A 25,244-nucleotide genomic window follows, 5' to 3' on the forward strand; every position below is an offset into this window, starting at 1 on the left:
GGGTTTAGGTATAGATTCTCTGGTCATTTAGCACATCTAGGTGAACAAAGCGCCCTAGATGTGGCGTAGAACTTACAGGCCTCTTGGCCACGAGCTCTCCCTGCCACATTGAGATGATCCTTACTGAAAAAGAGCAGATTGTTCCTATACCAAAAGAGGAGGTTGCCCAGAAGAAAAAGATATTCCAGAAGAAACTGAAGAACAGAAGCTTATGGCCTGGGAGTAAATTCTGCATGGAAGAAATGCAAATAAAAATAAATTGAAAATTGAAAAAAATAAAAATATAAAACAGAAAACCTGACATATAAGCACAGAGCTTAGGCAAATAAAACTTTTATCAAGAGAGCATACAAAAAGAGATCTGTGTAAAGAGTGTCAACTAACTTGCCTTCAGGCTCCCCCATCCTCAATCCATCCTCTACACGCTCTGTCTAAAATACCAGTGTTATCAGTCGAGTCCAAAGGAAATCCTTCAGTTAGGCCTTATCACCATATATGGAGTGTATAATAATGAGCTCAGTGTAGTGCCACCTTCTTGCAGAGCCTGGGCTGGCTGCTCCTGCCTCCTGGCATGTCCCCGAACAAGCCCTAAGCTCCAGTCACTCTGGAAAAGTTGTTATCCTCAACCACGATGACCACGTGCCTTTACACAGCCTCTGTCCGAGGTCCTTCTGCTCCCAGAAAATTCCAACACATTATCAAGAAGTATTTGGGGCCTCCCTGCAGCTGTCTTGGGCGGCGTTGCACCTCCTGCTCCATTACGCTAACCTAACACCCTTGATACACTCCCACGAACACTCCTAGGATAATTTTCTCCTTATGTTCCTCCACTCAACTAGCTGCTGTTTGAAAGCAAAGAGGAAGACAGTATCTCATTTATCTTAGGCTCTCAGGTGTTACCCGAGGTTCAGAATACAATAGGCACTCAGTGAATGCTTGCCTGAATGAAAAAATAAATTTACCTAAAAGTTTATGATCTTTTGCCGGGGTAAACTGATATTCCAAAAACTGCTATTCTAAATATGATTTTTACCCTCTCACACCTGGACATGATTTGCTTTTTCCATAGGGTAATCTCACCCCGAGTCTGACTGAGATCTGTGCTGCCTTTCCTTGGGATTCTCAGGTTCTGCTTCTTCAGAATAGTGTTCAGTAAAAACACAGAAGATTCGCGGAGGCAGGTGAATATTTATGAAGGCTAAATTCGACAAGCTTTGACCAGGTGCATTTGTGACGAGAAAACTATCATGAGGGGGTTTCCAGAGGGGAGGACGTGGCCCAGCCTGTGGCACAACTAAGCTGAGATGGCCCAGCGACAGTCACAGGAGGAGAGAGCCTGGAGAACCAACCAGAGAGAGCGGGTGGCCCCCAAGCGCTCAGACCTCCAGTGCATGGGGTGGGGGTGGGGGGCTGGGAGGGTGGGGTGAGCTCCGGAAGCTGCGTGTGCAATGTTTTGTGCATGTACCAAGGTGGATTTTCCCTGCAGGTGGATGGGCCCATAGCTTGCATTACAGTCTCAGAACCACCTGTGACCAGTACAAGGTGAAGCTCTAGCCCAATATCGACGGCCTTCCGTCAACGAAGGAAGTTTCGGCCTGGTGGTTGGGGGAGTCGTCCGCGGCCTGGCACCTGGGTGTCCTAGCTCTGCGTGGAACCCAGTCTCCAGGGATCTTTCCACGGCTCGCCCCTGTTGCCTTCCCATCAGAGAAGCCTGATGCTTCCGGCAGTTTTCTTAGAAAGGGTTCTTAAACTGATGGCAGTATTCCGTTTGCCCTCAAATATGGAAGGGAGCCACTTCAAAGCCGGAGCTGAGGCATGTGCCCCGGGCGCCTGACCTCCGCTTTACAGCAGGTTACGTCACTGTGCCACCGCTGAGTGCTAGTCGATACTTTTGTTTGTGCCCCCCCACCCCCAACCACACACACCAACCCCACTTTCGAGATACTTTTAAATTTCATTTAAATTTGGACTGCAGGGATCCCTGGGTGGCGCAGCGGTTTGGCGCCTGCCTTTGGCCCAGGGCGCGATCCTGGAGACCCGGGATCGAATCCCACGTCGGGCTCCCGGTGCATGGAGCCTGCTTCTCCCTCTGCCTGTGTCTCTGCCTCTCTCTCTCTCAATCTGTGTGACTATCATAAATAAAAATTAAAAAAAAAAAATTTGGACTGCAGGTCACAATGCAAATTCCGTAATAAAATTACTGAGCTGTGTGGCAGCACTTAAAACTGTGATGACTTGCTTTATTGATACATGGGCCACGTCGTTCAACTTCCTTCCGAGGGACTCTGCATTTTGTTGCTTCGTTTTCTCTGTGGGGAAGAACAAAGAGACGTTCCCTTGAAAATTCTCGTTCCAACTCCCTTTCTGTGCTTTTAGAAAGACAAGCATCGCAGCCCTTCCGTGTGGAATGGTCAAAGGAGGTTCTCTTTTTCCTCGTGGAGCCTTGACGCGGCGCGCGTGCGGGGCGCCAAGAACAGGCCAGGCCGTCAGGGTGCATCCGTGCCGTCGGCTGAGGTACCGCTGCGGAGCCCGGGGCTCTCGGGGATCGCACAGGCGCCCGCGGTGATGCGGCTGGAAGCTCGGGCTCCGCCGCTGAGGCGCCCGCACCCGGGAGGAGGCGCAAGAGCTGTGCGGCTGCGGGGCCGCTCCACGAGGTGCGTCGGCGTCGGCGTCCGGAGGCCCGAGGCGGGGGCGGGGGGCGCTGTCCCCCTCTCCTGGAATTCCGAAGAAAGCCGAGAGTCTGGAGGAAGAAAGGCTGGGCGGGAAATGACGGGACGGCCGGGGAGTGCGGGCGCCGCGGCACAGGCCGGGCGGGAGAGGAGGAAGGCTTCGGGGCTGCGGCGCCGGGGCGGTGGTCGGCCCTGGCCCAGCCCCAGCCCCACCCCTCCGGTGCCCCCCGGCCTGCCCCGCAGAGAACGGGCTCCCCCCGCGCCTCCCGCAGGCCCGTCTTGGAGCCCTTTCCCGCCGGCTTCTCCTCACCTTCCCCGCGTGCGAGCCTCGGTTCGGCGAAAGCTTATCGAGAGTGGCTTCCGGCGAGACCGGGGCTCACCGGGCCTCCTGCCGGGAAACCGCGAGGAGGAGGCGAAACCGGGCGCCGCTCGACGGCAGCGCGATCGCCCGCCCCGCTGCGGGACGCTCTCGAGACCCGGGTCACCGGCCGCGCGGCCTCGCCTCCAGCTTCCCCCGCCGCGGCCCGCAGGCGGCTGGATGGGCCGCGGGCGGGGGGCGCCGGCCGGGATCGCGCCGCCGCTGAGTGGGCGCCCGCGGCCGCGTGCGTGTCGCCGCAAACCCCAAACCCGAAGCCCGGCGCGGCGCGGCCCGGGGCGGCCGAGGGGGCCTGGGGGTGGTGCTGGGTTTCCGTTGGCAACACGGCGACGACCACCCGCTTGCTTTCTTCCTTTCCTTATCTCACACAGCCTTTGGGGGTTGGGGTTAGGTGGTTTTTTGCTTTTTTGGTTTTTTTTGAGATTTTTGTTTACAAATACAGGGTTGTTGTTTTTTTTGTTTTGTTTTGTTTTGTTTTTTTACAAATACAGTTGTTTACGTTTCTCATTAAGGTGACATGCCTGTGGTTAATTAAAGAAAAGACAGGGCTCATCCTTGCCAAGCAACAATCCCAGGCTGCTCTCCCGATCCCTAAGGTCGCTGCCCTGAGGCCACCACTGTCATCCGTTACTGTCCTGCCCCTGGCCCTCAGCTTGCCCTCCCAGCCTGGTCGCACACCGTCGGGGCGCAGGGCCTTTACACCGCGTCCCTGAAAGGGAGTCAAGTCTCCTGTGACTTGCCCACCAGTTGATTCTGAATGTCCCAAGCCACTGACCAGCATCCGCATCATCGTGACGGTGTGAGTGGCATCCGCGGAGAGCCCAGCGGCCCTGGGTTCTAATGTCACAACAGCCGCACCGCCCTCAGAGGAACTGTTTTTGGAGCCAACTTTAAACGGCTTCTCCTTTCGGGCGTTCTACGGTTGTGATCAAATAACACTTGAGGGCAGTTTGCTTTGTATTTGGACCATGACTTTCTCTTTTTTAAATATTTTATATATTTATTGGGACACAGAGTGTACACGAGGGGTGATGGGGTACGGAGGGACAGAGGGAGCAGGACAGGCAGGCTCCCCACTGACAGGGGAGCCTCACTTGCTGTGACCCCAGGCCCCTGAGACCATGATCTGAGCGGAAGGCGGACGCTCAACCGACTGAGCCACCCAGGTGGCCCGGCCATAACTTCTAATGATGGCATTTTTTTGTTTGTTTTTCTTAGAGTTACTGTTTTTTTGTTTTTTGTTTTTTTTTTTTTTTTTAAGATTTTATTTATGTAGTCATGAGAGACACAGATCAGCAGAGACACAGGCAGGGGGAAAAGCGAGCTCCATGTGGGAAGCCTGATGTGGGACTCGATCCAGCAACCCCGGATCCTGCCCTGGGCCCAAGGCAGATGCTCAACCACTTGAGCTTGAGCCACCCAGGCAACCCAAATTACTGGTTCTTTTTTCTTTTCTTCTTTTCTTTTCTTTTCTTTATTTCTTTTCTTTTTTTCTTTCTTTTCTTTTCTTTTCCTTTTCTTTCCTTTTCTTCTTTTCTTTTCTTTCCTTTCCTTTCCTTTCCTTTCACCTGCATGTCATGAGAGCTTTGATATTGTCACACGGCTAGACTACGGTCCTATTATTCAAACTCCAATCTATGCAATGCTGTGAAGGGATTTTGAAGATGTAAGCAAAGCCCCCCATCAGATGATTCTAAGTAAGGAGAGATTAAAGTGATGGGCTGGTGTCTCCCTCAGAGGAAAAGAAATTCTTCTTTTCTTGAAGATTTATCACATCTTCAAGTTTTACTGAAGTCTTCATCGTTATTTTTTGGTCTACCACATGCTGCCCCCAACTTTTTTCTGGAGCTCTCCCTCCTGGAACTGTCTCCCTTGCCCCTCCTATGTAAGTCAGCAGGCCTGGATGGCCACCTTCTCAGGACTTCCTTCACGGCTCTCCCAGGTTGAACTTCGGTTTCCTGGATTCTGTATCATCCTCTTTGTTGGCTTACTTCTTCGTTGTGTTGGAGTTCAACTAAAAGTTATTTCCTTTAAAAAAAAAAAAAAAGAAGACAGACTTTGAGAAAATGTCATATATTTCACTCTCTCCCTTCATGGATAGTTTGATTGCAGAATTGCAAGTTGAAAATATTTCCCAGAAAGAACTTTGATGGCACTGGTAGAGGTTTTCCTTGCTATCTGGGATTGTTGGTGAGAAACTGATGCCAGACTGCTTACCAATCTTTTTTAGATTTCTAAAAATTTCTCTGGAAATTTGTGGGATCTCCTCTTTCTTTGTCATGTTGAAAGTCACAATGATAGTTCTAGCTGTTATTAAAATTATTTTTTTGGTTTTGCTAAGGACATCCTAATCCCTAGAATCTGTGAACATGTTACCTTGCATGGTGAAAGGAACCTCATGTATGTGAGTTAAAGATCTTCAGATGGAGAGATTAGCCAGATGAGCCCAGTGAAATCACAAATGTTCTTATAAGGGATAGAGGGAGGCTGGAGAGTCAGAATCAAAGAAGGAGATGGAACTGGGAAACAGATGAGAGAGAGGGGTCGGAAGACACTGTACTGCCAGCTTTCAAAGTGGAAGAATGAGCCACAGTTAAGGAATGCAGACAGCCTCTAGAAGCTGAAAACATCAAGGAAACTGATCCTCCTCTAGAACATAGACCTGCCCACCCCTTGAGTTTAGCCCAAGAAGATCCATTTTAAATGTCTGACTTCCAGGGTAATAAATTTGTGTTGTTTTAAGCCAGTGAGGTTGTGGCAATTTGTATAGGAATAATATAAACCAATACAGATTTCTGAGAGATTTACTCATCTTTGTCAGCCAGCCCTTCAAAAGAATGCTTTATTTCAGATATCATATTACATTTCCTCGGCCTGTTGTTCTTTGATTGTTTCTCTTCTATAGGATCTGATTCTTACTTTAAAGATATACATTATATTTTATGGACATGTATCTTCTTTCAGATAGAGTATCTCAAAGTGAATTTGAAATATCTTTTATTTTCAAAATTTCTGTTTTCTGAAAAATTTTTTTAAAGATTTTATTATTTATTCATGAGAGACACAGGGAGAGAGAGGCAGAGACACAAGCAGAAGGAGAAACAAGCTCCACGCAGGGAGCCGGACATGGGACTCGATCCCGGGTCTGCAGGATCACGCCCTGGGCCGGAGGCGGTGCTAAACTGCTGAGCTACTGGGGCTGCCCGTGTTTTCTGAAAATGTTTGAAATATCTTCTGTTTAATTTTTTTTCTTCCTTGCTACAGATTTTTCCAGATGTTTGTTGTAGCTATTGTTGTTGATTCTTAATTTTGGACTTTCTCATCATGGTGTTTGCTTTTCTCAAATGTCTGTTGAACCGCTACGTTCCATTCATTGTGGAGAAACAGGCAATGGAAAGGCTGATTAGAAGCCTAACACCCTCTGAGTGTCAGCAAGGGGCTCATTGACCAGCAGGGGTCCCTTCATAGGCACTCTGTTAGGGGCATCCTAAATGCCAAAATGAGCAGGGTTTTATTCTGGAGCCTAAGACCCATGCTCACTGCCTGGTTCTTCCTGGAGAGTTTGATGGGAAAGAATACTCCAATTTCTTTGTCTTGGAGTAATTGCCAGGCTGGAGCAGTCCTCAAGCAAAAGTTGGAGAGGGAGATGAGAGAACGCTTCTAAATATTAGTCCTTCTACTCTTTGCCTCACTTCTCATTCTTGTGCTGTGATGTCTATCATTTCCAGTTCCCTTCCCGCAGCTCTAGCTCTCACTTCTTACATTCTAGGCAGCTGCTGCTTCCTGTCTGCCTCATGGTCAACACACATCATCTTCATCACGAATTCCAGAAATGTGTTGAGCTCTCTTATCTGCTGATGGATCCCCTTGCCATTTATTTTTTATTGCTGAGAGGGTTTTTTTTTTTTTTTAACATTAAGTTACTTTAGTATAATGTTATACTAAAGGAGAGAATGGAGCTCCATGTGTGCACTTTGGTCTGCCATCTTGAATAAGGTCTGCTGTGGAATTCTGACACAACAAAAAGTGGGCCAGAATGTGGTCAAAGGGAGAATCCACAAAAGCAAATCTGAGGCAAATGGGCTTGACTGTGCCTTGAAGGACAGGAAATACAACCACAGACAAAATAACATGAGGTTCCTATATATTTATATATATATTTATATATGTATATGTGTGTGTGTGTGTATAGGAATTACTAAGAATGGTTTTAAGTGGGCCATGAAGGAAGCACTTCCAGTGTTGACATGCATCCTTGTGATGGTTTGTTTTATGTGTCACCTTGACTGGGCTAAAGGATGCCCAGAGAGCTGGTAAAATGTTATTTCAGGGTGTGTTTGTGTGGATATTTCCAGAAGAGATTAGCATTCAAATCCATAGACTGAGTAAAGAAGATAATCCTCACCAATGTGAGTGGACACCATCCAATATCCTGAGGACCGAAATACAACAAAAAAAGCAGAGGAAGGATGAATTTGCTTGTTTTGCTTGAGTTATGACCTTCATCTTCTCCTGCCTGACATTGGTGCTCCTGGTTCTTAGACGTTTGGACCTAGACCATATTATACCCCTGGCTTTCCTGCATCTCTCTTAACCTCCATAATATGTGAGCCAATTCCTATAATAAATTTATATACATATAGATAGTTATGTAATCATGTGTGTGTTTACATTAACTCAGCATTTTTTTCAGTCATTAGCATCAGTGATCACCATTCATTCAATAAATAATTAAGTATCTATTTAGGGGGCCCCTGGGTGATTCAGTGGATAAATTAAGCATCCAACTCTTGATTTTGGCTCAGGTCATGATCTCAGGATAGTGAGATCAAGCCATCCCATCAGGCTCTGCGCTCAGCAGGGAGTCTGCTAGAGATTCTCTTCTTTCCCTCTGCTCCTCACCCTGTTCACACACATACTCTCTCTCTCTCAATCTGACACACATACATACATACATAAATCTTTTTTTAAAAGCATCTAATTAGTGCCAGATGCTGTGCTAGATGCTTGGGATATAATAGTGAGCCAAAATAGATGTGTTCTATGTCCTTACAGAGTTAACAGTCTTGTGATCACACCCGTAAATGTGAAATTATGTCTGGGGTTAGTGCTCTGAATGAGGGGGACATTAGTCTATGAGAGTGAATGGGGGCTTGCTGACCAAATCTGAGGGATAGGTGAAGATTTCTGTGAGGAACTGACTTAGTATACTATCAATACATGCCAATACATCAATACTTAGGAATAGTATAACTTTCAATACATGCCACTGTATATTTTGTGTATATATTGCTATTGCGTACGTGGATTTCCTCAAACACACACCATGTAAGAAATGGTAGAGTAGGAGTGGAAAGTATTCAGCTGAAGTTTCCAGAGGCCTGGAGTCCTTGAGTTTTGGCTTTGCCAACAGATGGCTCTCTGGCCTTGGATGACTCGACTTCACTTCCCTGGGGCAGGAGCCCCTTTATCTGTAAAATGAAGGGGTCCAATGAAATGATCTGTTGGGTCGTTTTCTGATCTAAAAGTCTCTCAAGGGGGATCCCTGGGTGGCGCAGCAGTTTGGCGCCTGCCTTTGGCCCAGGGAGCAATCCTGGAGACCCGGGATCGAATCCCACGTTGGACTCCCGGTGCATGGAGCCTGCTTCTCCCTCTGCCTATGTCTCTGCCTCTCTCTCTCTCTCTGTGTGACTATCATAAATAAATTAAAAAAAAAATTAAAAAAAATAATAAAAGTCTCTCAAGGGACGCCTGCGTGGGTCAGCAGCTGAGTGTTTGCCTTTGGCTCAAGACATGATCCTGGGGTCCCAGGATCAAGTCCCACATCAGGCTCCCTGCATGGAGCCTGCTTCTCCCTCTGCCTCTGTCTGCCTCTCTCTCTCTCTCTCTCTCTGTGTCTCTCATGAATAAATATAATCTTTTAAATAAATAAATGTCTCTCAAAATATGTACATTTCATTAAGAGTTTTGTCTCTGTTAAGTGTCTTAAGAAATAATTCTGCTCCTGTCATGTACATATACTTTGCAATTCTAAGGATCATTTGTTCAAGAAGTATCTTTTAAGAGCTTATTATTCTCTAATTGCATGAGTGTGTGGAGAGACAAGAGAATGACTAAGCACATATGAGTAAGTTGAGCCATTTTGAGTGAAAATAGAAATACATCTCTATGTCAGCAAATATATGTTTTCTTTCTTGGAAATGTGTTAACTAGGGGTTTCAATCAATTATTTTTTGAGCATTAATTAAGTATTCCTTTGGGACTCCTGCTCCTGGCTTCATTTTAAATTGTAAAAGTTTCTAAAATGTTAACATACAGTAGTGTTGACTGCTCTTGAAATATTGTTCATGAAACTAGATGGAAGCTTGTGTCTGCGTGCATGAGTGCATGTTTATGGAGTTTATTTACTGACACCAAAAACCCTCGTTGGCAGAAACACAAGTTACTATTTTCTAAGTCCATAGAAACATCCTTAGAAATGGTCTGAGTGATTTGGCAAATTGAAAGGGGATACTTCTACATGATAAATAAACCAAAGTAGGTTTTAGAATTAGGCTAGTTCTGTTTCTTGAAGTGTGCGATCCTTCATCTTCAATCAGTCTGTGTTTATTCTTACACCTGAACACGTAAGTAAGTGTTCAGGTGTAAGAATAAAAATGATAAGAAATAGAAATGATAAGATCACTAAGCGAATCAACCACCCATATATTTTTAAAATAAAGGCACACACTTCCATTTTTGAATTTAATTTCAAAGTATCCCCCATTGTGTTCCTACGTTTTTTTTTTTTTTTCTTTTCCGTGTTCCTACTTTTAATTCCTACTTTGGAGTAAACCCTCTAGCCTTCCGGAGCTTCAAGTCAGTGATCCACTAGGTCCTCAAACTTAAGAGAGTTTGTTGTTTTAGCAGAGGAGTGATCCCTCTCCTCATGGTCAGGTGTAGTGTAGCTAAAGTTGCAGAAGTACCTTGCTGGACCCTGACTTCCATGGGTGGTATTGAGGTGGTGAGAAAGGAGGAGTCATGATGACAAGGGCGGGGGAGGGTCCTTGCTGGAGTCCTTGAAAAAAACCCTGGCTTTCACCAACACATCCTTTCCTTCCTGAAAACAGTGGTTCCGCCAGCAGCATGCAGTCCTCAATCCTTTTTGATCTCCGAGGGCCTTTGAAATATGAACATAATTACACATAAGGCTTTGGGTGGCACATGGAAATACTTAGGTAGCATCATCTTTGGAAAAGAGGGTGATTTCTCTACAGATTTCAATTCAAAAGCCAAATTCCTTTCCTGGAAGAAGGTTTGCATTTCTTCTCGCTTTCTATCTTGAACTTTGAGTTTCTGTTGCTAACCACCATTGGTCATCCAGAGGATGCAATGAGATGACAATCAATGCACAAATAAATATACGTGAATTGCTAACAGGTGTCTATAGACCTTATAGTCCCTTTTCAGGATTCATCTAAGAACTATGTTATAGGCAAATGTATTAGAGACACACATAACCTTGATCAGCTGTGACTCTAACTAAATAGTCAAAATGCAGCTGTTGAGGGATTAGGAAAAGCTGACCAAATCCTTTCTTAAAAATGGCATTAAAGTGAACTCGGAAGAGACAAAATGAATGAAGGCCTCTATGTATTTCCTGAGCCTACAAAGTCTGTGCCAATAGTTCAGACCTGCATTTTAATATTATATGTATGTATTTACAATTGAAGTTTTTAGCCATTAGAAATTATATTGTAGACAAATACTGGCATGGGAAGAAGTTTATGCTAGATTGTTAATTTAAACATCAGGTTTAAAAGTGTGTACTGAATGTCTTCTTGTAGTAAATAAATGTATATATTTATAATAAGAAGAGGACTGAATTGATATCTAAAAATTGTTGACAGTGATTACCCCCAGATGGTGGGATCATGGATATTTTACTCTTTTTTGCTGATCTGAGTTTTCCAATTTTTCTTCAATAAGATCGCATTGCTTTTCAAATAAGAAAAAAAACCAATAAGATTATTTAAACATACCATATAACAAAAAGTGTTAAGATCATTTGACAGCAACTGAGCCAATGATAGCCTACAGTGATCACATAGAACAGGGTGAAAAGCCAAGAAATGGTGATGTAAATGATTCCTTTAATTCTAACACCAATTCCAACATGTGGGTTTTTTCCTTACCACCAAGCAATTCTCCAATACCAGCTGGGTGTTCTACAATTCAATTGTGGCACTGTCTACTCAGATAGATCACCCCAGATCCCACAGGTTCAGGGTTCAGTCCCTCTCCCTCCCTCCCTCTCCCTCATCCCTCTTCCTCCCTCCACCACACATACTTCAGATGCCAAATGCAAGTCCAGGTTGTCACCTGTGATTCCAACCCTCCAGCTATAGATCAGAGGTTCCCTGGACCCCCTCCTTGGGTTGGGTTAGTTTGCAAGAGCAGCTCACGGCACTCAGAGAAACAGTTTACTTACCAAATCACTGGTTTACTACCAAAGAATATAACTCAGGACCAGATGGAAAGATGCACAGGGCAAGGTGTGGGGGAAGGGCAGAGCTCCCATGCTCAGCGAACAGGCCTTTCTCTCAGCACCTGCACATGTTCAGCAACCCAGAAACTCCCAACCCTATCTTTTTGGGGTTTTTATGAAGGTTTCATCCTACAGACAAAACACAGATTGATTTAAATCATGGGCCATTGGCAATTAATTCAATCTCCAGCTCCTCTCCCATCTCGAAGGCAGTGGGATGGAACCAGAAGTATCAACCCTCTTCTCAACTGGTTGGTTCCTCTGGCCACTAGCCCCCAGTCTTTGGTACTTTCCAAAAGTCACCCCCTTAACATAAACTCAGATAAGGTTGAAAGCAATTTGTTACGCATATCAACACACTTTTATTGCTCTTAACACTTAGGAAATGCCAAGGATTTTAGAAGCTCTGTGCCAGAAATGGGGATGAAGACCACATATGTATTTCTTATTATAAATTACAATATCACAATTGTATAGGGCTGGCCTTTCCCAAAGTGTGCTTCCCAGATCACAGGGCCCACAAAATGCTGCATGAAAAATAAAAAGGAGGGATCCCTGGGTGGCGCAGCGGTTTAGCACCTGCCTTTGGCCCAGGGCGCGATCCTGGAGACCCGGGATCGAATCCCACGTTGGGCTTCCGGTGCATGGAGCCTGCTTCTCCCTCTGCCTATGTCTCTGCCTCTCTCTGTGTGTGTGACTATCATAAATAAATAAAAATTAAAAAAAAAAGAAAAGAAAAATAAAAAGGAGGTCTATTTTAATACGTATGGCAATGTCAGCAGCATTGTCTCAAAATGTACTTTGGCAATAAGAAGTTCTGCAGTGAAGAAACCTATGGCAGCAATTGCTTACTTACCACAAATACTCTTTTCATGGAACACTTATGAATATTCCATGACCCCCTTCAGGAAATACTGTCCTTTAGTAAAGCTCAAAGCTCAAAGAGAACTGCTTCTTCGTTTGAAGTCCCAAAGGCCTCTTATTTTGATTACTTTGCCTAAGAAGAAACTCCACAACCAAAGGTTTTCAGTTTAACATGCCTAATGAGTTAAAATGCAAAATAAATACAGAACTATCAAACAAACAGCAACGAATGTGTTTTGTTGCCTGACAGTGGACAGAGTTGTCCTCAGTGGGAAGAAACCCAAATGCTAAATTTCTCTTTATCTCCCCAATAAGAAGAGAGTGTATTCTCCTGCAACAAACCACAGAACCTCCAACTTTACTTGCTGGCCTTAACTCCATAAGGCCTCTTCTTGGTCATTTCCAGTGGGTTCTCACATCCTCCATCCTGTAGAAATGATGCTTTGAATGTCCCTAATAAGACAAATTTCCAGAGCTGGCTTTCAGCATGCACAGATCCCTTGCTGGATGTTGGCACACATAAGACTAACAATTTGGAGAATATTGAAATATGTTTTCATTATAATTTTAAAATAGCAATAAAACAGTTTTTTACTTTGGTGAAATACAGTATTATTTATCATTTTGATCACTTTTAAGTGTTTAATTAATTCAGTGGCATTAAGAACATTTGCACTGTTATGCAACCATCAGCACTATCCATTTCTAGAACTTTTTGATCACTCCAAACAGAAACTCTGTACTCACCAACTTCCCATTGCCCGTCTTTGCCTCCCAAGTCCCTGATAACTTCTATTTTATTTTCTGTCTCTATGAATTTGATTATTCTAGGTACTTCATATAAGTGGAACCATACAATATTTGTCCTTTTGCATCTGGCTTTATTTCACTTAGTATGTTGCCAAGGTTCATTTAAAACAAAAGTGTTCAATTAGTAGTAAGTATCTTATATCAGTGAAAAAAGATGATACTGTTTGTAATCTTTTACCAAGGCTTTTGTAGTTCTCTAAAAGATGGAAGGCTTGAGTCAGTGTCTTTTCTTACTCTATTTCTACTGAAATAGAAGTTCTAACCATAATTATTGGTTATCAGAATTGGCAAAATTGTTCAGGATCTTCATCTGATAATCCTAAATATATGGCTCAAACATACACCCAGAAAGTTGTTCTGATTTCTCTCTTGGCAATAAGTCAGGCACTAGAATAAAAGAACATACCATACTTAATACTTGGAATGTTTTGTTTCAACCTCAGAGATGATGGTAAATGGAATCCTACTCCACTTGGATTTTATTTGTCTCTAAAAAGTGTTTTTCTAGTTTGGGAAAAGTGTATTTGGATTGCTTTCTTTTATTTATCTTATTTTTGGAGAACATGACATATAAGGATGTCCCATACTGTCTTGGATTTCCCCAATGAATGAAAAAATCAAGTTTTAAGATCAAGTTGTTGATTAAAATATTTATACCATAGTTTGGCTTAAGAAATACTTATAGTGACAACATTTAAAATGACAAAACTCCCACTCTAGCGTGATACCCTGAGGCTATTAAAAAACAGAATATATCATTGAAATGTGCCACTTGAAGAAACTACTTTTTTTTTAAAATTGCCATTTCTAGTGTCACGAAGAAATGCTTTTATCTCATCCCTGATTTCAAAAGCTTGTCTAAACACTTTGACCTTGATAAACAGTTTACTTCTGTGTGGAAAGGAAGGCTTGTACTCACTGCCAGTTTCTTCACAAAGCATGCTTAAAAGGTAAACACTCAGTGACCACGGTTTGAACACATTAACTATGTTTGCCAACTATGTTGTGAGATGAAGCAATAGGTAAAGGGACAATTTATCCAAATAGGCAAACACTTCCTTGTTGAAAACATTACTGGTGCTGTGGGTGTCTTTCCAGCCTGCATCATGGCACAAAAAATCGCCAACTACATGAAATATCTCCTCTGGCACGAGAGTGGAGCACTAAACTCACCAGTAAGTCCCTGAGCACCTCCCTTTTCTACATTTCTGCACATTTCTGCCAAGTGTTGATTGATATTCTGCACATCTGTGATTCTTTCCAAATGTAAGCCAAATGTCGGCTAGCAGGCACTCATGATAGACATTGCCCTTCTGTGCTATATGCCATTAATATTACATGATGTACAATGGCCCTCTTTGATTATGAAATTCCCAGTAGCTAATTTAAATTTCTTCCTGGGCATGGTAATTATTATCATTAGCCTTACAATTGGATTTATAAACTTTTTAGCAACAGTGTGATTCGCTTCTTTGGTTTTGGGGTTTTGGTGTACAATTTTGAATAATGTTTCTTTTGTTTGGGTCTCTTCACCTTTAAATGACAAAATTTATCAATTTCATATTAGAAAGCATTATTTTGTGCTTGTTCAGGAAAAACTCAATTGGTTTATCAGAAAGGTCACGGTACTTTGAAAGCAATGCAAAAGCTTCTGTGGCTTCTTGCCATTCTTTAACAAAGTTTTGTAACAGACAATGCAATAGAAACTAGAGGCAAATTGATTGCTGGTCTGATAAAATCCAATTTTCACATATTCATCAAGATTCACTTGTTCTAGCATACAGTTTCACATTGATATTTGCATTGGGCTCGTGTTCACCTTACATTTATAGGGTTCTATTATGTTTATGTTATCGTTGCAACACTACTTTTACACTTAGCTACCTTTAAGCACTTGATTTATTCCTGTGAATTGGCTATCATGACATGCAATCAAAATGTAAAATTAGCAGATGTAAATAGCACACTTAGATGTATAAAATTCAATAGTCAAGGCAAAGTTCACCATGAATGGAATATTAGCTGGGATGAGCAACTTTTTAGGAACACAATAATTATTAAGTATGCAAATAGATTTCTATAAAATATAATAAATTATTCTTAACTTCCAAATTTACAAAATGAACATGAAATTGTTTCCTTGCTCTGTCCTTCTATAGATAGCCAGGAACACCAATGATCCGTGGTTTGCCTATGGGCAGCATTTTCCTATGGGGTATGATTTTGAGGTGTTGGGATGGCTACCTGCAGAAATAGCTCATCATCCAACTAGCCTGATATCCAAAATCCCCAAGTCATTTGTTATTCTTCCTACAACTACAAGATAGATCAACGATATTTGTTAAATATCATGAAGCACATAAAGCATAAAGGTAGACTGTAGATAGAGACTATATATAAAACATACAGTCTTTATCTTCCAGAGCTTCTGATTGAGACTTTACATAAATAAACACAAATAAATTGCAAGCTACCAACTGTGGTAAGTGCTGAAGGAAAACGAAAAAAGATGAGAGAGAATAATAAAGTAGGTGGGTGAGAACGGCAAGGTCTAATTGAAACTGATGGGTCAAAGGCAAGTGCTGTGTGAGCTATTTCCTTTGAGATCCTCAAAGAGGAATAATCCATGGGTACTTAGGACATGTTCTTTTTCCTGATAACATTTGTGTATTGTAGAAATAACTAAATACAGGCTAGCTTGTTCCTTCGCTCTATTACTATTATTATTAGTGCTTAACTGCCTTATGGGCACTGTTCTAGACTCTGGAGGTGTACTTGTGAATGAGCTTTTCATGAAGCTTTTATTCAGGGTCAAGATGCTACTCAGAATATGAAAAGAGAAAAATATGACTAAACTCTGGAGTGAGCCATTAGAAAAGCTTATGAAGCATCATTTCGCTAATAACACAAGATCTCCATGGGGATAAAGAAAAGTACTCTTACCTAACAACACTCTACTGTCATCTGACGGAATATTTAGATATATGTGTAAAAAAAACCCTATATATCAGTCAAAACTGGTGATCAGCAGTGTAGGAGATAAAACCCTAAAACGAAACTGGTGTACTAGGTATTATAGATCAATAACGCTAGTACTAAGATCATCTGACTCCTCTTGTGATTGAAATTTGGCCTCAAGTGGAAATTGGCCTGTAAAATTATTGACAACTAAATGTTATATTTTTATGACCAATCAATAAATTGGAATTCTGGTCACACACATTAGTGTTCATGAGTGTGCTTACAATGAGTCTTTACCTGAGAGATCATAAATCACATGTGAGTCTGCCAGGCTGAAGTTTGGCCTTGGGTGAAGTGGAGCAGTCGACCACAGGTGGTGTACCCCGCTACCCATGTTGGGGTGACCAGCAGGCTTTTCCTATGAGACTCCTGGCTTTAGGGTAACTTCTCTTTCCAATCAGGAATTTTCATTAATCAAAAATCATGAGATATTTTGGAGGCACTCCATCAATAATCCCTAGGGAAGAAATAATGATTTAAAATGTGAGGTAGGAAATGGTTATTTCAAGTCTCAGAATAAACCATTTTAGAAATTGGCTGATACTACTAAGAACTGTCAGAACAGACTAGAAAATGTAGGGGAAATTGTACCTGCAACTTTTGATCCTTTTTTAAGTAGAGTTACCTTCACTATCAGTAGGAAGACGGGCTAACAGCCAAAGGAAGTCTTTTAATTAAATAAACAGACATTTCTTATTTATTCTAACAAGTTGAAATAGTGTATGAGATTAAAAAAAAACATTCAGCAGTTTGGTCTTGTCTCCCTTTTTTGTGAAATTGAAAAGAAACAAAATAAGCACATTGAATCTGGTGTAAAGGGAACTAAAGATATAGACAGTTTAATATTAGTCTTCTGAGACCAAAGCTACTCTTTCCAAGTTCAGCAGAAATACACAAACAATTTGATAAATATTGAATTATGCTTCAAGGCAATTCTCATACTTTAATATAATCTGTTTTTTAAAAATTTATTTCCTTCTACTTTGAAATAAAAGTCCATCACCAAATACAATTTAAAAAATACATTGAATTGCTTTTCATTTCAGTTTAAGAAAGAGCCCTTGCTTGTTTTTATACCATCACCTTTAGCAATTTTTCTCCTGAAAGAGAGGAAAGGAAGCTTGAATGTTTCCAGAGAAATGTAGTAAAAAAACAGGCTGCCTGTAAAGTGATGGGGTAATGTCAGCTAAATTGCACATACTACTGTCAAGTTAGGACAATGTATTTAAAGACATTAAATTAGATTATGGTAACTATTGTGGAAGTTTGATTTTTCATTTTATGGCATTTTGTATAAACTGGAGAATACTCAAACATTTGAAAACATTGATCCAGTTTTTCTATACCTTGCACATTAGGATTCCCTGCTTGGGAGAGGGGTGGGGGGTGGGGGTTGATTGTGAAAATACTGATGCCCCATTCCCACCCCTGAGATCCTAGCTCCCTAGTTGATTGTAATCTGTCATTAAAGTTAAGAACCACTGCTCTAAGATAATTGTGGTAATTTAACCATTAAACTTCTAGAAGTCTGAAATGCATTTAGGTTTAGGTTAGATTGCCAGATAAAATAGAGGATGCTTAGACAAGTTTGAATTTCAGATAAACAATAAAAACATTTTTAGTATTTGGAATATTGCATTAGACACAGTATTTTTATTTACTAAATCTGGCAACCCTAATTTTTCTTTGCTTAAAACTTCTTTGGAACAAAGCTGTTTATCCACTATTAGAGTTTCTTTAGAAAAGACTTCTCTGAGTCAGATGACAACAGCAAAACTGGGTAAACGCATCAGATGTTCTCCTGTCCTGGGGTCCTGAATCAATTCATCTCCTCTCTATACTTTCAGAGTTGTGTCCTCCTGCTTCTAATGAAGTCAATTCTTTTTGGGTTCCCCAGACCCAGTTCCAGTGTGGATTGCGGGGAACACCACACAAAACAAGTCTGACACTGTCTACCTGGAGGCAGCATCAGATGCCACAGGTTAAGGGTCTAGTTCTGTGAGACTATCCTGTGCCCCAGTCCAGATGCCAGTGGCCAGTGAGTCCCAGGCTGGTAACATGCTTGTGACCCACTGGCTACAGACTGGAGGTTCTGGCCACCTCCTCCTTCGGTCCTTTTAATTTGCTAGAGCGGCTGGCAGAACCCGGGGAAGCACTCAGCCTGCCAGTCCATTACAGATACAATACAGGGTACGAACGAGCAGCCTGATGAGGAGATACACGGAGTGCGGGGCAGAGGTACCGAGCTTCCCATACCTTAGCTTAGCTCCCTCATTCCTCTCCCCAAACACAAGCGCCTCCAACTTCAGGTAACCATGATAGTGACTTGAAAAATAATCACTTTTCTATTTTTTCCCCTTGGTTTCCTCACCCAGGTATGTATCCATAAACATTGTAATTTGCTTATTTTTGAACTTTAAATGGAATCATATAGCATAAAAATTCTGTGTCTAAATTCTTTCCCTGAATATTTTGTTGTTGTGACTCCCTAGTATTCATCCATGTAGCAGTTTATTTGTTTGAAAATATCACTTTTTATCCTACTGTTAATGGACATTCATATTCATTTCTTTCTATATTAGGGCATAATGCTTCTGTGAACATTCTTTTTGAATATTTATTTATTTATTTATTTATGAGAGAGAGCACAAACAGGAGGGGCAGAGGGAGAGAGAGAGAGAATCTCAACCAGACACCATGCCGAGTAGCAGAGGTCGACATAGGGCTTGAACTCCTGAGCCTGAAATCATGACCTGAGAAGAAATCAAGAGTCAGACACTTAATCAACTGGGCCACTTAGGCGCCCCTGAACATTCTTACATATTTCTCCCGGGACATGACTGCCAACACTTCTTTATGGTATATACCTGGGAGTGGCATGACTGCATCATAAGACTTGCATATGTACAACTTTATTTTGAAATAATTGTAAACTGTTAGAAAAGTTGCAAAAATGGGGCAGCTGGGTGGCTCAGTCACTTAAGTGTTTGACTCTTGATTTCAGCCTAGGTCATGATCTCAATTTCATGAGATTGAGCCCTGAGTCAGGTTCCTCCCTGGGTGTGGAACCTATTAAGATTCTCTCCCTCTCAACCTTGGCCCCTCTCCGATCTTGTCCCCATCCTCAAAAAAAAAAAAAAAAAAAAAAAGTTGCAAAAATGATAAAGAGAGTTCCCATATACCATTCACTAAAATTTCCCTAATTATAGCATTGTAAATAATCATAGTACTATTATCAAAACCAGGAAATTAATATTTATATAATAGTAAAAACTAATTATACAACTTATTCGAATTTTGCCAATTTTCCTACTTTCAGCACTTTCGTATTCTTATGTTTTAGATGTGCCCCTTGTAAAAAGTATTGATCTTTAAAAATCCAGTCACACAATCTGTCTTTTAAGTATTTAATCCATTTACATTAAATGTAATTGCTACTAGATAAGGGGTATATCTGTATAGATCATTATAAACTACCATTTTTTAAAAAAGATTGTATTTGTTTATTCATGAGAGACACGAGGAGAGAGGCAGAGACACAGGCAGAGGGAGAAGCAGGCTTCCCACAGGGAGCCTGATGTGGGACTCGATCCCAGGACCCCAGGATCACGACCTGAGCCAAAAGTAGATGCTCAACCACTGAGCCACCCAGGTGACCCATAAATTACCATTTTATTTTGTGCTTTGCATTTATTTCTTCTGTTTCCTTTTTCTCTACATTTAGGTCTTCCTTTGGGTTGATTGAGTCATTTTTATCACTTCAGTTTCCCCCATTCCTTTTAGTGTTTACATAGAAATTACAATATGAATACTTAATTTTATTGGAACCTAAAGTTAATATATTTATCTACCAGGACCTACAACACTTTTAAATCCATTTACTTTTTGTGCCCAAATAACATTTCATTATTTTAATAGATTTTAAGTCTAAGTAATTTTTCATTCCACTAAACACTATTATTTTTTGTTTGAAACGTGCAATACTTGTTCACATTTACTCATACCATTTGGCCTTTCCTCTGCCCTTTATTTCCTTTTGCCTATCAGACTCTTCCTTTCAGATCATTTTCCTTCAGTCAAAGTTGTATCTTGTAATTTCTTTTTTGGGATTTTTGCACTGGTGGTAACCTATATTTTTTGTTTAAAAATGTTTACTGGATGTATGATTTTAGATTAGCAGTGACTTTCTTTCAACATATTAAAGATATTTCACTATCTACTGGCTTTCATCATTTGCTGTCAATCTAACTGAAAATCTTTTGAATATAATGTCCTTTTTTTTTTTTCCTTCTAGCTTCCTTTAAAATCTTAAGTTTTGCTTTCTACAGTTACACTGTGTTTCCAGGTGGAGGTTTATTTTTAGTGTTTTGGGTACTTCTGGAAAATTCTCAGCCATTATCTATGCCTCATCTCTTTTTCTTTCCTCTTTAATTGGAACTATTATTAGATGTGTAGTAGACTTTACTACTCTAAGCTCCATGTTACATAAACTCTTGTTCATACTTAACACCTCTTTGTATCTCTGCATTAGGAATGATTTCTTCTTACCTATCTTCAAATGCATTAACTCTTTTTTCAACTATTTCTTTATGTTGTTAAATCTCCATTGAGTTTTTTATTTTAATTATTTTTTATTTTTACAAGTTCTGTTTTGTTCTCTTGCAAACATGCTAGCTTATATTTTATAGTTTCCTGTTCTCCAAAAATATTTTAAGCTTGTTTTTTATTTTTTAAAACATAGTAAGTAAGCATAGTAATTGTATTATCTGTCCCTGAAAAATTTGAATAGCTAAATTCAATATATGTTTTTTGTTTCTGCAGTTTGTTGTTTCTTCTGGTTTTTCTTCTTGGTGATTTCCCTGTGGCACTTGGTTACTTTTGACTGTGACCTGCTTTTTGTTTTCCCTTGGAAAATTATTTTTAAGGATTCCTACAGGCCTAGAATGCTGATATCTTTGTCTCTGCCTGGTACAGAACACTATCAATTGAAAAACAGCTTAAAGGTTTTGGAACCATCTTGGTGATATACTATGATTTGCAAGCTCCTGAAGCATTTATCTGGTTAAAACATCTCAGGGATGGTTTTTATTTCCCATCCCTGCTCTGCTTAGAGCTCAGGCAACCTTCCTGCACAACTGGGGTAGGTTAACTTTTGATTCGTCCTTAGATTGAGGGAATATCCTTGGGTATCTTGACTTTAAAGGGTTTCCTTTTAGATCTTCACCTGGGCTTTGATTTCTGTTGTCCACACTCTACAAGGTCACTAAAGTGAAAGTTTTTGGGATGCCTGAGTGGCTCAGCTTTTGGGCCCTGCCTTTGGCTCAGGGCATGATCCAGGGGTTACCAGATCAAGTCTCACATCGGGCTCCCAGTAGGGAGCCTGCTTCTGTCTCTGCCTCTCTCTCTCTCTCTGTGTGTCTCTCATGGCTAAATAAATAAAACATTTAAAATAAATAAATAAAGTGGAAGTTTGCTTAATTTAGCAAATGCTCTTAAGGGGAAAGCAACTGAAGTGCTCTGCTAACATCTGAGGGGTCCTTCTCTATTTTGATTTTGGCCCAGAAATTCCTTACAGTCTCATCAGATCTGTGTTGCTTTTAAGAACTTACTTTTTGTGTAACTCACTATTTTAAGTTGTCCTTCCTTCCAGCTGGGAGGGTTGGCCTGTATAGTGTAGCCTGCCATATGATTAGAAAGGTAGGTCTTATTTTATAATTTAAAAAAGTATGTTCAACTTGTGTTTCTATCCCCTTCCTCATTCTTAATGTATTAGTGTGTGTGTGGGGGGGGGGGGGGGGGTTTAATAAGAAATTCCCAGGACATTTTTATAGTACTTTTCCTCCAACGAAACAACTTGGTCCACTTATATGTCTAATAGTTCTTATTTCATAGTTATTTAATTTCTGTTTTTATTTTTATTTGCTTTCTTATTATTTTTTTAAAAAATTCTTCCTAACTTATTGAGTTGAGTACCTCAAGTTTTCTTTTTTAAGTAATGAGTAATGAGAATATTTAATTAATAAATGTCATTTTGACTTCAACTTTGGATGCATCCCATTAGTTCTATTGTTCACATGCTCCTTTTCTGAAGGTTTGTAGTTTTGATTTCCTTTTTGCCCTAAGACTTATTTGGAATCATTTACCTCCTCCATTTTCAAACAATTCCTTTCTTCCCCCTCTTGTTTGATCATTTATTATTGATTTTGATTGTATTTTATTATTTTTTAGAGAGTGTGGCCTGTTTAGTTTCAGATTTAAAAAAAAATTTACTAAAAAAATATAAATAAATAAATGAAATTTACTGAGTTTTTGTGGCCTAATATATTTATCAATTTCAACATATATTTTACAAGTGCTTGTCAAAAAAAAGAATCATATGTAGGGTCTAGCATTCAAGATATTTATACACATAGATATTAATCTTTAAAATTATAGTCATATGAGGGATTTTTTTCCCCCTACTTGATTTGTCAGGCCATTAATTCAGATGACATAGGGACAAAATAAGCAGCTTTTTGGGAGTAAGATGTTTAAACCTGTTCTCTTAAATTTGAAGACATTTTCCTTTACATTACTTTAGAATGCTTAATACTTTAAGTAATGATACTTAAAAGAGTAAAGCTCTTGGTTAGTGTATGTAAAAGGATTATTTTCTCTCTCAAATTTTTACTTCCTGTACCACTTTCAACACTGAATACATCAACTCTATGATCTTTCTGTGTGTTGTCTCTCCAGTAAGCAACATAAGTACATTTCTTCTTTATGCTTTAGGCTGTCGCTATGTCAACTTTTCCCTAATTAACCATATATAGAGAAACAAATGGGCAAGAATATAATCTGTAAATAGTATTTTGACTTTGGAAAGTCTAAGGTTTTTTAAAGTTGTTTAAATCATTATATTGATAGGATTGGGTTTTTTTGTAAAATGGCTTCTCATAGAAATTTTGAAAACAGCATCTGTAGTATAAAGAAGCAGAAAGAAAGATGCATATAATCCTATCACTCCAAGGCAACCCTTGTTAACTGGTCTTGCTTGTTTCCTTCTATTTTTTCCAGAACTATTTTTACATAATTGAGATCAATTTTGTATTTTGAATTTTCCACTATTTGTATACTGAATTTTCCACTATTATATTTATTTTTCATTATTAAAAACTATCAGAATTGCTTAAATGCCCTGATAACATTTCATTATTTACTTAATATTCTTTTAATGTTATAATTTTCAATATCTCTGTATGAATAATACTTTGATGGATTTCTTCTTTTCTTTGTTTTTCTTAAGTGATACAGCTGGACTTCAATCTTTTGGGTGCATCAGAAGCACTGGGAGAGCCCCGTGCCCAGAGTTTCAGATTCAGTCTGGGATGCAGCCGAAGAATTTGCACTTATAACAACTTCAAGTGATGCTGATTGTCCAGAGATCACATATAGCATCACTGGAATAGCTGTAATTAACAGGATGTATACAGATTTGCTTCAATAAATTTCTGAAAAATAATGCTTCTTCCTTCCACAGTAAGTTGTATCTTTGATATTGCAGAGAAAAAAATAGTAATACTTATCTTGGCTAGAGAAAGAAATAGTGATGTCTATTAAAAGGTTCTCTAAAATCCTTACTCACTGGCTTTTGCTACCGCATTTGCACTTACTGTGGAATCTTACTGGAACACTTATCCATTTGACCCTGGAGCTGCATCACTATACAGCTGGTCTCTTTTTTTCTTTTCTTTTCTTTTTTCTTTTGTAAGTCACCTGCTCTCATTTAATTCATTTCCTTTGGTGTTTTCCTTCCTGTGGGAAGTCTCTGACATCTGTCCCACATACTTCTTTATGAATACAAAGGCTCATCTTTTATCTTTATTTTTAACTTTTATGAGTCAGTTACTCTTAGCCTTTTTATAGTTATGATCTTTTCATTCCTTATGTTTTAAAGAGATATTCTAGACTGTAATTCTTTGTGGCCGATTTTTTTTTAAATCTTATTTTTTAACACCTTTAATTATTTTCTGTTGACATTTGTATTTAGGTCTGAGCCTCTGTCAATTACCGGCAGCACAAGGCTTCTCACTTCATTGGCACCATCATGTGGTGGAATTGTGTATAACATTAGAAAACCTGCCACATAGAGGAAGACAGGGTACCATTACAGCACATTTTATAGAGAGAGCACTGAAATTGGAGAGTCATAATAGTTGGGGGATCTGAAACAATCCTATGACTTTAGTTAATGCACATCAAAATTAGACCTAGTAAACACCAATGATTAATTATGTGGAGACTGTAGTCAATTATAAGAACTCAAGCCCTGGGTTTCTTACTCATTATGATACGATCTTGGGCACTTTGGTTAATCTCCTTGAGTCTCCGTTTCCTGATAAGTATGTGGACACCAGTGGTATCTATCTCATAGGAATGTTGGGAGGAACAATTAGTATTATGATAACAGCATAATGGCCATAAAAAGGCTCAATAATATCAGTTATGAAAAAAAATATCAGTTATGATTAGCTATTAACAAACCATCACATTTGTTTTTTTGTGTTCAATCCTAGAATAGAAAGAGTATTAGAAAAGAAAACTTCCCATGAGATTTTAGAAATGTATGCCAAAATAGTATAACAAATTACCAAAATGGTATAATTATTTCAGAATGATCAGAAGTAGCATGAAGTTAAAAACTGCAAAAGGTAGATATTGAAAGAACAGTTAAATAAAGATATATTTTTAGAAAAAAAGGAAGGAAACTTCTGGTAAGAAAGATCTTCTAAACTATTCTTACAAAGTGAAATTTGAAAATTATCTGGTTAAATTAACCATAATTGACAGAAAAAATCAATAATTATGGGGCGGGAGGTAACCTAAAATTCTTTCAAAGGATGGAAAAAACCTTTTAATATTAAACATGATTTATAGCCCCAAATCCTCTGAAGGTCTACTAAAGAGAAATGTATACTTTTATAAATTCCTGAAAGAG

General features: G+C 40.0%; 1 long non-coding RNA gene across 1 annotated transcript; it reads left to right on the forward strand.

Moving 5' to 3' along the window:
- The first annotated feature begins 14,298 nt into the window (after nucleotides 1-14,298).
- Nucleotides 14,299-23,768, forward strand: LOC112654372 (uncharacterized). Its single transcript, XR_003132957.2, has 2 exons — nucleotides 14,299-14,421; nucleotides 23,553-23,768. It is a non-coding gene; the product is annotated as an uncharacterized LOC112654372 (long non-coding RNA).
- Nucleotides 23,769-25,244: the final 1,476 nt, after the last annotated feature.

Source organism: Canis lupus, chromosome 15 (assembly GCF_003254725.2).
Source record: "Canis lupus dingo isolate Sandy chromosome 15, ASM325472v2, whole genome shotgun sequence".
Classification (NCBI taxonomy): domain Eukaryota; kingdom Metazoa; phylum Chordata; class Mammalia; order Carnivora; family Canidae; genus Canis; species Canis lupus.